This window comes from Paroedura picta, chromosome 15 (genome assembly GCF_049243985.1).
Source record: "Paroedura picta isolate Pp20150507F chromosome 15, Ppicta_v3.0, whole genome shotgun sequence".
Taxonomy (NCBI): domain Eukaryota; kingdom Metazoa; phylum Chordata; class Lepidosauria; order Squamata; family Gekkonidae; genus Paroedura; species Paroedura picta.
The window spans coordinates 29812731-29825014 of NC_135383.1; the positions used below are offsets into that span (position 1 = coordinate 29812731).

Below are 12284 nucleotides of genomic sequence, written 5' to 3' on the forward strand. Positions count from 1 at the left end.
GCGGCGGCGGCCATTTTTGGAGGTCCGTGGGAAGAACGGACGGGGGCTCCCTGGGCGGCGGCCTGACACGGTGAGAGGCGCGAAGCCGCCGTCCGTCAGGCCGCCGCCCAGGGAGCCCCGAGCGGCCGGCCAGCGTGCGGCTGCCGGGGACTCAGTAGCCGGCGGCCTGATGCGGCGGGAGGCGCTTCGCGCCTCCGGCCGCGTCAGGCCGCCGGGCAGGGACCACCCGCCAGCCGCGCTGCGTGCGGCTGGCGGGTGCTCCCTTGCCAGCGGCCTGACCCCTCGGGAGGCGCTTCGCGCCTCCCAAGGCGTCAGGCCGCCAGCCAAGGAGCAACTGTGAGCCGCGCTGTGCGCGGCTCGCAGTTGCTCCGGCAAGGAATTGGAGGGACCAATCGGCAGGCGCTTTGCGCCTGCCCATTGGTCCCTCCAATAGTCTGTCCGGGGGAAGGGGCCAATCGGCACCCTTCCTCATCCCGGACACAGCCCGCCTTCCAAGGGCTTACTGTTTTATTTAGTCCGTGGCGCCCGCGGCGCCACGGGCGGTGTACAGATATGACCAGATCAGATACATTTATTTCAGTCAACCACCAGTACAAAATACAAAATAGTAAAACACTGTATGAGATTGATAAAAAGTTCTGAAATACTTCATGTGTTCAATAGATCTGTCCTAACCCTTCTACGTATTTAGCCAGGCACTTCTACATTTAATTGCTAATCCTTTAATTTGGCTTGTCTTGAAGTGGCCCTTAAGTCAATAAAGATGGAATACAGTAATTTCTGATGCAATTGGTTATAAATACAGTAATCAAAAATCACATGTTCGGTGTTCTCAGTGTTACCGTCCTGGCATAAGCAAGCCCCAGGGCTTGCTGAAGCCGTTTGACGTCCCCAGCAGTCCCTGGGAGTTAATCTCTATGGACTTCATCATGGACCTACCCCCTAGTCAGGGGAAAACGGTCATCTGGGTGGTGGTAGACCAGTTCTCCATACAAGCACACTTTGTCCCCTGTGCGGGTCTCTCGTCCGCTCCGTGCCAGGCGGAGCTCTTCGTCACCCACATGATGAGATTGCACGGGTTCCCCCAAAAGATAATCAGTGATGGGGGGACCCAGTTCATTGGCAGGTTTTGGGGGGCCCTCACAGAGCATGCGCATTAGCGCCCCCTAGTGGTGAAAACGTACACGCGTGGGAGCTCCACACGTGTGTTTTCACCACCAGGGGGCGCTAACGCGCATGTGCACCACCCCGGCCACTGGCTCTTCCCCACCCCCAGACGTGGTCCCCGACCATCAAAAGGTTGCGGACCGCCGCTTTATACAATAGAATCATAGAATCATAGAGTTGGAAGGGGCCATACAGGCCATCTAGTCCAACCCCCTGCTCAACGCAGGATTAGCCCTAAGCATCCTAAAGCATCCAAGAAAAGTGTGTATCCAACCTTTGCTTGAAGACTGCCAGTGAGGGGGAGCTCACCACCTCCTTAGGCAGCCTATTCCACTGCTGAACTACTCTGACTGTGAAAATTTTTTTCCTGATATCTAGCCTATATCGTTGTACTTGAAGTTTAAACCCATTACTGCGTGTCCTCTCCTCTGCAGCCAACAGAAACAGCATCCTGCCCTCCTCCAAGTGACAACCTTTCAAATACTTAAAGAGGGCTATCATGTCCCCTCTCAACCTCCTTTTCTCCAGGCTGAACATTCCCATCTTCATAGGGCTTGGTCCCTTGGCCCCAGATCATCTTTGTCGCTCTCCTCTGTACCCTTTCAATTTTATCTACGTCCTTCTTGAAGTGAGGCCTCCAGAACTGCACACAGTACTCCAGGTGTGGTCTGACCAGTGCCGTATATAATGGGACTATGACATCTTGAGATTTTGATGTGATGCCCCTGTTGGTTCAGCCCAAAATGGCATTTGCCTTTTTTACTGCTGCATCTCACTGCCTGCTCATGTTTAGCTTACAATCCACGAGTACCCCAAGGTAAACTAAACTACAGTGTTACTTAGAAGCGTATCCCCCATCTTGTAGGCATGCTTTTCATTTTTCTGACCCAGATGTAGAACTTTACACTTATCTTTATTAAATTGCATCTTGTTCTCATTTGCCCATTTTTCCATTGTGTTCAAATGTCTCTATCTTCCGGAGTATTTGCCAGTCCTCCCAATTTGGTGTCATCTGCAAACTTGATGAGTAGTCCCTCCACCCCCTCATCTAGATCATTAATAAATATGTTAAAAAGTACCGGGCCGAGCACCGAGCTCTGAGGTACCCCGCTACTCACCTCTCTCCAGTCTGATGAAACACCATTGACAACAACTCTTTGAGTGCGGTTCTCTAACCAATTCCCTATCCACCTGACTATCTGAAAATCCAGATTGCAGTCCTTCAATTTATCCATCAGAACATCATGGGGAACCTTGTCAAAAGCTTTACTAAAATCCAAGTAAATGACATCAATCGAATTTCCCCGATCCAGCAAACCTGTTACTTGGTCAAAAAAGGAAACCAGGTTGGTCTGGCAGGACCTGTTGGAGACAAATCCATGCTGTCTTCCTTGGATCACCAAATTGTCCTCCAGAAGTTTGCAGATCGCTCCCTTTAATATCTGCTCCATTATCTTCCCCACAACAGAAGTCAGACTCACTGGTCTGTAGTTTCCCGGGTCATCCTTCCTCCCTTTTTTGAAGATCGGAATAACATTTGCTCTCTTCCAGTCCTCCGGGACGTCTCCAGTCCTTAAAGAGGTTCCGAAGATGATGGACAAGGGCTGTGCAAATAGATCATGTATCACTTCATTGATCATGTTCATGAACACACCGGGCGTACCAGTGAAACCGAACGGCATAACACAATATTCAAATTGACCAAGAGAGGCGTTAAACACAGTCAAATACTCTTGGCCTTCTTTTATTCTCACTCTGTAGTAGGCTTCTCTTAAATCCAACTTGGTAAAAATCTTTCCCTTCCCCAAATGTCCGAACAAGTCCTTTATCAGGGGTAGGGGGAACGCATTTGAAGTAGACACTGCATTCAAGCCCCGATAATCTGTGCAGAGCCGCAAGGTGCTGTCCTTTTTCTTTACAAAGAGCACCGGGGGAGATGTGGCTAGCCGGATGAAAGCCCGTGCCAAATTCTTGTTGAGGAAAGCGCGTGGTTCAGTCACTTCCTGGGGCTTATTGAATATAATTTTGCCTTGGGCAGCGGTTCAAATCCCAATATTCCCTGGGCAAACCTGGGACCTCACTGCTACACAGGGCGAAATGCTCACACCGCCCTTCCATGGCTTTTTCCAGAGCGGTGGGATGACAATGATGCCGACATCGTGAGTCGGTGACCCAGAGATCCCTGGACCTCCACGGCACAATGGGGTCAAGTCAAGTCAAGTATTTATTATTACGGCACTAGACTAGTAGTCAAATTACAAAATACATAAAAACATCTGGCATTAACAAGATAAAAGAATCATTGATAACTAAAATATTATCAAATATAAAAACATTCCAGCTATAAGAATCATTCTGATTTTAAAACTCACAAGCATTATCTCAAGCAATTGAGACTATCTCTACCTAAGTTGCTCCGAATCCACCCAGCTCTTCCTTGTTTTGATAGCTCTCCAAGCAAATCTGGCCACAACAGAAGTTATTTCTGTGCTTTTGTCTGACAACATGTCTGTGATTGCCTCTGAGTTGGGCTTATTCTGTAAGGAAGGTATAAGTTCTCCCCTGAATTGATTGTATAACCTACATTGGAGTAATACATGTTCAGATGTCTCAATGCTCCCATCCTGGCAGATGTATAAACGATCACAGATGGGTATTTTTTTGAATAAGCCTTCCCTAAAAGCAGATGGGAGCATGTTATATCGTAAGAGAGTAAATGATCTCCTATGTTCTGGGAAAACAAGATTAGATAAATAAGGTAATGGCCTCAAATTATTAAGTGGAGGCATTGGAAAAAGTGGTTTATTTACTTGATTGAAATCCTGCTGCCGATGGATATCTAGGATTCTTTGTTTTATCGCTTCCTTTGCTCGGATGAAACCCAGAGACAGTATTAACTGTTTGGATAGACCATATGAGCAAAGTTTTTTTCTCAAGAGTGGCACAACCAATGATTCAGACATCATTAGGTAAAGCAAACCCTTTGTGGAAAAAAGCAATTTTAACCAGTACATGGACGTACATATCCATATTCTGGTGTGGACAGAATACATTCCTGTTTCCACCCAGATTGCAGCGTTGAAAATGCTGGTTGGTACTTAGAGCAGGGATCTTAAAAATTTAGCCTGGGTCTTTTCTAGGCTGGAAATATTGGCATCTATACACAATGGGGCCCCATACATCGTCTGTGCTAGAGGTTTTGCCTTGAACAGCTTAAGGGCTGCAGGAACATTATGCCCACCTTTGTGCCAGAAGAATTTCTGAATGGCACTTGAGCTTCTATGGGCATTTGAGGAAATATATGACATATGGGAGTTTCTACGGCCATTTGATGGGAATAGTACTCCCAGATATTTGTAAAATCTGACCTGTTCTATGGGTGATGAATTGAGATGCCATGTATATAGAATCATAGAATTGGAAGGGGCCATACCGGCCATCTAGTCCAACCCCCTGCTCAACGCAGGATCAGCCCAAAGCATCCAAGAAAAGTGTGTATCCAACCTTTGTCTGAAGACTGCCAGTGAGGGGGAGCTCACCACCTCCTTAGGCAGCCTATTCCACTGCTGAACTACTCTGACTGTGAAAATGTTTTTCCTGATATCTAGCCTATATCGTTGTACTTGTAGTTTAAACCCATTACTGCGTGTCCTTTCCTCTGCAGCCAATGGGAACAGCATCCTGCCCTCCTCCAAATGACAATCGGAATAACATTTGCTCTCTTCCAATCCTCCAGGACATCTCCAGTCCTTAAAGAGGTCCCAAAGATGATGGACAAGGGTTCTGCAAGTTCTCTGGAAAGTTCTTTGAGCACTCTCGAGTGCATTTCATCCGGCCCAGGGGATTTGAACTCATCCAGTGCAGCTAAATGCCTCTCAACAACCTCTCTGTCCATGTCAACCTGCCACCAGACACTATCTCTTGGCTACTGCCATCTCTAGATGTGCCTAAACCCTTTGACCTGTGGAAAAAAACAGATGTAAAATAGGCGCTGAACCTTTCTGCTTTCTCTGCATCCTCCGTTAGAGTTTGTCCATCCGCACCCCACAGTGGGCCTATTGCCTCCTTTACTTTACGTTTTCTCCTCTCATAACTGAAAAATCTTTTCTTGTTACAGTAGGCCTCCCTGGCCAATCTTAGCTCACTCTCAGCTTTGGCCTTTCTGATGATTGATCTACAGTGCCTAGTAGCCTGTAGGTACTCTTCTTTAGAGCTCTGTCCTTCCCTCCATTTCCTGAACATTTCCCTTTTCTTTCTTAGTTCCTCTTGAAGTTCTGTGTTCATCCAAATAGGTTTCTTCGAGCATTTTAGGCTTGTTACCAAAAACCATATTCTTTGTTTTTGAATGACTGGCCTCTAACTGGTTCAATCGGCAGTAAGTAGCCAGTAGAACCAAGGCCTTTCTCATTCCATTTGGCGTTCTTGATAACAGGACAGCATCATCTGCATACAGCAGTAGCGAGATATGTTTGTTAGCTAATCTGGGGCAATGTAATTCACTATTCCGAAAATGTTCAACCATATAATTTATAAGGATGTTAAACAGTATGGGTGATAAAACACAACCCTGCTTAACTCCACTAAGTGCTTTAATAGAATTAGTCAAATGATCATGGGTATTACATTTAATTCTGATGGTAGTATTTTCATGCATAGCACATATCAAATGCTTATCTATGTTAGTCTTATCTAATTTCTCCCATAGTAATTCCCTTGACACAAAGTCAAAAGCTGATTTCAAATCAACAAAAGCTGCATACAGGGTTGTCATACACAGTCCAAAATGCCCTGGATCTTAACTGTCCTCCTCGTCTCCGGGATGGACAAAGTCACTGGGAGGATGAGAAGGGGAATAGGACTTACCGAGCGCTTGCCCCTTCCTCTGACCTGCCGGCAGGACTGTCTAATGGCAGGTCTTCCTCATTTCCCGATGGTTCCGGTGCATCGATGTCTTTCTCGGTAGAACGTAAAGAAGTATAATCCAAGGTTCCAGCAACAGAGTCAGGAGTGCCTTCACCGTTTTCTTTCCAGCAGGAGCTCCCTTACTTGGCCCTGGGATACTCTTGCTGACAGGCTTGGTGTTGGGGGTCTTCGGTCTCGATCCTGCCGTCTTGGGACTCTTAAATGGGCAGTTGGCAAAGAAATGGCCCTGGCCTCTGCAGCCCAGACACAACCCCTTTTCCCAGTGTCGGACCCTCTCAGCGGCATCCGGCGTAGATGTCTTCACCAGGATGAATTTCTTCTGTGGCCCCGATTTCTTTACATTTTTCGCCTTCTCGCCTTCCAGGTGGGTCACCAGGTGCATCTGCTTTTTCACTTCTCCAGCCAAACAGACCAAACCCATGACCGTCTCTGGGTCATCCAAGTTCATACATTTCTTCAGTAGATCCAAGCGAAGGCCCCATTGGTAAGCTTCCACTTTTTGCACCTCCACCCAGTCAAACATGGCCGCCACCAATTTCCTATACTCCCGGGTGTACTGGGCCACGGTAATTGATCCTTGCTTCAGGCTTCCCAGATTCTCTCACGCTGTCTCCGCCTCGAACGGATCCTCGAATCTCTCCTGCATGGTACGAATAAAACGGTTGTAATTTCTGACTTCTGCGACCGTGTACTTGTAAAGGCTGATGTACCACTTGGCAGCCTCCCCGTCCATGCAGTCACCTGCGAACCGCACCCGCTCTGCATCATCCCTGAACATGTGCCCATGTTCCACCATGTAGCCTTGGAGCTGGATTAGAAAGGCATGGAACTCTTCAGGGTCACCCGAAAAATGGGTTCGGAAGCGTCGATGGCACTGTCTGCTTCCCTCCGTGGTCGGCGCCAGTGCAGCCGCATCTCCACTGAGGGTTGGTTGGGAGCAGGCTGGTCCTATGGCGGCTGGTTTGGCCCTAGTTGGTTCGGGACAGGCTACTGGATCCTCCGCAGGCGCAACTGGGTCCCAGGGCCCTGGAGCTGGCTGGTCCGGGCCTTCTGGGTGCAGTACTGGATGCCCCATCTCCATGAGGAAGAAGCAGACCCCTCCGGATTTCGGGTTTGGGAGCTGCAGTCATCGTAGCCAGCCCATCTGCTCCATCAGGTCCCGGAGTTCCAGTTTCTCCAAGAGAGTGGCAGTCTCCTGGTCTGGGATTCCTCGGCTCAGCTCCCGCTTCCAATCGATGTCCACTGGGTCATCATACTTGGAACGTTGCCTTCGATTGGTGGCATGCTTCTCCAAGAAGTAGTCCGTCCCTGGGTTTGTCCAAAACTCTAGCCACCCTCGAGCATGTGGCAATCGAACTTTGGACGGGCACCCTGGGAAGTAGCCAAATTCGATCGCGTTGGCGTTCCATTGCCCCCATTACCATCTGGCTTGGGCTGCACCAGTTCTTACTTCAGTTGGGTTCCATTGTTGGGTTCCTCCTCATGGTCCGACATCTTGGCACAAGGAGATAGGTGGTGAGATTCAACTTACTGTCAGAAACTGACAGTCTAGCAACAAGACTAGTGAATAAAAGAAAGCTTTATCGCATAGCAGTTCAGGATCCTAGACATCTCAAAGTCGAATCTGATCAATAGTTGAAATGCATCCCCTTTTACACACACAATCTCCTGCCTAAACCCAGCTGAGTTCCCAGAGGCCCGAAGCCCCCTCCTGCAGGTGCAAATCCGGGCCGTCTTCAACCTTGAGACCTTCACAGAGTCTACTTGCATAGATAATACGGTCTGGCAGAAATGTAACAGTTACTAAATCACTACACAAGCATTTCAGGGTTACACAGTTAAGAAAATACTGACACACAGATACAAGATGGAGTAACTCAGGTCAAGCACAAATCATGGCAGTAATCAAGAGATTTTGAGAGCCCTGCACCTTTGCCCCAGACAGCCCAGTCTACCTCCAGAGCTAAAGCAATGGCCTCAACTGGATCCCAGCCACTATCACACAAGCAATAGGGACCCATAACCTACAGTGTCTAAGCTGCTGATGACCACCATCTCTGCCAGCATGTGGACTGGGTCTGTCACCACAAATATGGACCAGCTGCCCCAGAGGTGCTGCCAAGCCCAGCAGCTGCTGTCACTGGGGTTCTCATTATCCTTGAAATCAGGCGGAGCCCTTAGCCCTGGTGTCCGAATCCGCCACCATCTATACAGCCCATCTTTTGGCAAACAGGGTTGGCAGCTCTTTTTTCCAGAGTCCCACAAGAATGTTCCAAAACCCACTGACAAATGGGAGAATCAGAAGAGAAGGTAACTATATGCAGGATAAAAATGTGGTAATTAAAGTGTCCCCTTTGCAGAAGAAGAGCTATAGTTGCAAGTAAATCTAACAGTATTTTCTAACATCATTTAAACCATTAAAGGTATTAAGTCTGCGGGTTCAGTGATCACAGACTCCAAGTCTTCAGAAAAAGCTCTTTTTATTTAGCAACTCCAGCAACAAACTCCAAATACTGAACAGGGAAAAACAGGCAAACTGTCTGTTTTTATACCTTTCAGGCAGCCACCTGCAACCTCTGATTGGCTCTAAGTAGAGCAATCCAATTGGCCTTAAGCAGAGCAATCTGATTGGCTGTAATCAGAGAGGTCAAATTTCTTTGATTGGTTAGTTCCTTGGCTGGAAGGAGCCCTCATTTGCATCAGTGGCCAAATGCCCACAGATATGACACCCCTCCCCCCTAAAATAGGCACCCACCAAGTTACAAAGTCCCCGAGGTATTTGGGTGCAGTACATTGCCTGGTGGAGCGCCTCAGTTCAGGAGTGGCTGGGGGAGGCATCGAATCCACCTCTTCTTGTGGTGATGCTGGAGGTGGCATGGCCGGTGTTTCTGGCATCTCCTGGGATGTCTGCACCTCTGGTGCTGGTTCCAGGTTGCTCCCCATAGGGCTGTCATCAGGCTCGACCGGCACATTGGTGAGTTGAGGTGAAGCTGTGTTGAGGGCAGGAAGGTGGTCCCGCAGCTGGTCAATGTGGCAGCTTAGCAGGTTTCCACCCTCGGTCTGTACTTCATTTGACACCAGTCCGGTTTTCCGTAGAATCGTAGCCAGAATCCAGCAGGGACACCCTGTATAGCTGCGGCCGTAGACCTAGGCTCCACTTGAGAAGGAGCGCGGGGTCTGATGGACCTTTCACCCGGGAGGATGGGTTGTGGTGAGGTCCAGGTTCAAACGGTCAAGGATAGAAGTAAGGAGACGTCCCATTAAGAGTTCAGCTGGGCTTTGGCTGGTGGCCAACAATGGGGTGCTGTGCTGGTGGAACAGCCACTCTGCTAGTCTCTGATGCCAGCTTCCATGCACTATCCTTTTCAGTGTGTCTTTGGTTGATCGCACCATCCGTTCAGCCTGTCCATTGACAGACGGATGGAACAGGGCGGAAGTAACATGCTGGATCAGCAGGCTCACGGTGAAGGCACGGAATTCCTCAGAGACAAACTGTGCCCCATTGTCTGATACCAATGTGTCTCGCAGTCCATGTGCTGCAAAAAGTGAACTCAGGACGTTGATGACAGTCTTGGAAGTCATCGAGGACATGGGAGCCACTTCAAGCCACTTTGAATATGAGTCCTCAACTAACAGGAATGTTTGCCCCTGGAATGGACCAGCAAAATCCAGGTGAACCCATGACCATGGGGTTCTAGTTAACTCCCATGCCTGTATTGGAGCCTGTGGCATCTCTGGGTGGTTTTCGTGGCATGTGCCGCAGCACTTGACTTAGTTTTCTATATCCTTGTCGATGCCTGGCCACCACATGTAGCTGCGTGCCAGAGCCTTCATGTGGACAATTCTGGGGTGGCTGACATGAAAAGCTGACAACACCCAAGATTGCAGCTTAGGGGGCACCACTACATGATTCCCCCACAGTAGGCAGCCCTTGTGGGCAGACAGTTTGTGCTCCCTTGTGGTGAAGGGGTCAAAAAGGTGGCTCCCTTCAGCCACCCCCTCCACACCCAGTTCAAGGCATTGCTGACAATCTTGTCCCGGACAGATGCAGCAGTGATGTCAGAGGAATGAAGGGGAGGATCAGGTAGCTCCTTCAGCAGCAGGATGCAATGCGCAGGTTAGGGGTCAGCGTCAATCCCCGGGAGTGGCAGGTGACTGAGGGCATCCGCATGGCCCATGTACTTGCCCACACAGTGCTGCAGCATGAACTGATATGCATTCAAGAAGATAGACCACCTCAGCATCCTAGGTGACAGGATTTGAGGCGTCTGCTTGTCTGTGGTGAAGAGCCCTAGTAGCGGCTTATGGTCATGAAGACAAGGAATGGCCTGCGAAACAAAAACATTTTCACCCCAGCCATGATGGCCAGGGCCTCTTTGTCAATCTGCACATAGTTGCGCTCAGGAGCCGATAATGTGCCGGAATATAAGGCGATGGGTGCTTCCCGGCCATCAGGGTACTGATGACTCAGGATGGCTCCAACGCCATAGAGTGAGCATTGCATGCCGAGGTCAGCGGCAGGGCCTCCAAGTAGTGCACCAAGACACTGTCTGACGATAGCAGGAATTCAAGAGCCTCGAACGCAGCTTGGTGTTGCCTGGTCCAGGACCACGGCTTGCTTTTGTCCAGCAAATGGTGTTGCAGTTCTGCTACGGATGCCTTGTTCTGCAGGAATGCATGATAAAAGTTCAGGAGGCCAAGAAAAGCCTGCAGCTCAGTCCGTGAACATGGTGCAGGAGCTTGGAGTCGGTGGCGTGGACCGGGGCTGTTCTTGGGCGGTGTCTGGCAGATGTGGGAGCCTGGCAAACTGCCTTGGTGTTGGCTGCGGCTGCCTCAGCTGCAAGTGTCTCATCGAAGGCTTTCTGGAACGTCAAGTCCCGCTGTGAGAACAGGCACCTTTGCGTCCGCTCATCTCGCAGGACACACACATTCTCAAATGCACAGCAGCGAGTGGCCAGTCACAGTGCTGCCACTAACTCAGTGACAGATTCTCCCTCGAGCTGGTTTTGGTGGTAGAAGGCATCACGATGGGTGATCTCTGCCAGCTGAGGGTCAAAACGGTCTTGGAGCTTCTTGAAAATTGTCTCGTTATGTGGCCTCTCTGGGTTTGACCCGAGCAGGCAGGTCCTGGGCAAGGGCAAACGTTGCCTTTCCACATATGCTGAGGATCGTACTGCACTTCTTTGCAGGATCAATGATGTTGCTGGCTTTGAAGAAGCACTCCAGCCTGGCAACACAGGACTCCCAGTTCTCAGTGTCGTCCGCCAGGAAGGGCTGGAATTTTGGTGTTGTGGCCATGGTGTGTTTGTGATTGGCTGGCAGTTGGTGCTGATGCCGTGACAAATCAGCCGTCCTTGTGGCTTAAGGTGCCGTGGCAAGCACAGAAATGGCTGGACCCGGTCTCTCTGGGGTAGCATCCAAGCCAGGTGATCAAGCGAGCTGAGCCCAATCTCTCTGGCAGCACTCAGCAGAATTGCTCCAGCAGTCCTGGCTGAGGCACCGCAAGGTTCTCCCTTGTCGAGAGGCAAGAGCTGGAACTGCACTCAACTGGCTGGTCCCTCGTCAGCGGGCAACAGGCGCAGCTGGGGTAGGTTAACCGGTGGCTTCGGCTGGACTGTCGCTTCCCAGGGCAGGCTGCCTAGGACAACGATTCCATCCTTGTCGCCAGTATTAAGTCTGCGGGTTCAGTGATCACAGACTCCAATTCTTCAGAACAGCTCTTTTTATTTAGCAACTCCAGCAACAGACTACAACTACTGAACAGGGAAAAACAGACAAACTCATGCACTTTCATACCTTTCAGGCAGCCAGCTGCTGCCTCTGATTGGCTCTAAGCAGAGCGATCAGGTTCCTTTGATTGGTTAGTTCCTTGGCTGGCAGAAGCTCTCATTTGCATCAGTGGCCAAATGCCCTAACAGGGTGGTCTCTTCTCTAGCCCTCTGGGAATCTGATTTGAGAAGACTGTGGAGATTTGGAGTGGTGCCCAGGGAGGGGGGAAGGGGAAGGAGTGCAGCAGGGATGTGCTGTCACACTAGGAATTCTGTTTCTCCTAGACTCCATGGCAGCCTTTCACAACTTTTTTACCATTGAGAAAACCCTGAAACATTCCTCAGGCTTTGAGAAACCCCAGAAGTGGCGTGATCGTGCAGAACATGGGTGGGAAGCACAGTTGTGTCCATGGCCATCCAGGACCC

At 49.7% G+C, this 12284-nt stretch overlaps 1 pseudogene; it reads right to left on the reverse strand.

Annotated features, from left to right (window-relative positions):
- Positions 1–9861: 9861 nt before the first annotated feature.
- On the reverse strand, positions 9862–11388 carry LOC143824283 (uncharacterized; annotated as a pseudogene).
- Between the last annotated feature and the right edge of the window lie 896 nt (positions 11389–12284).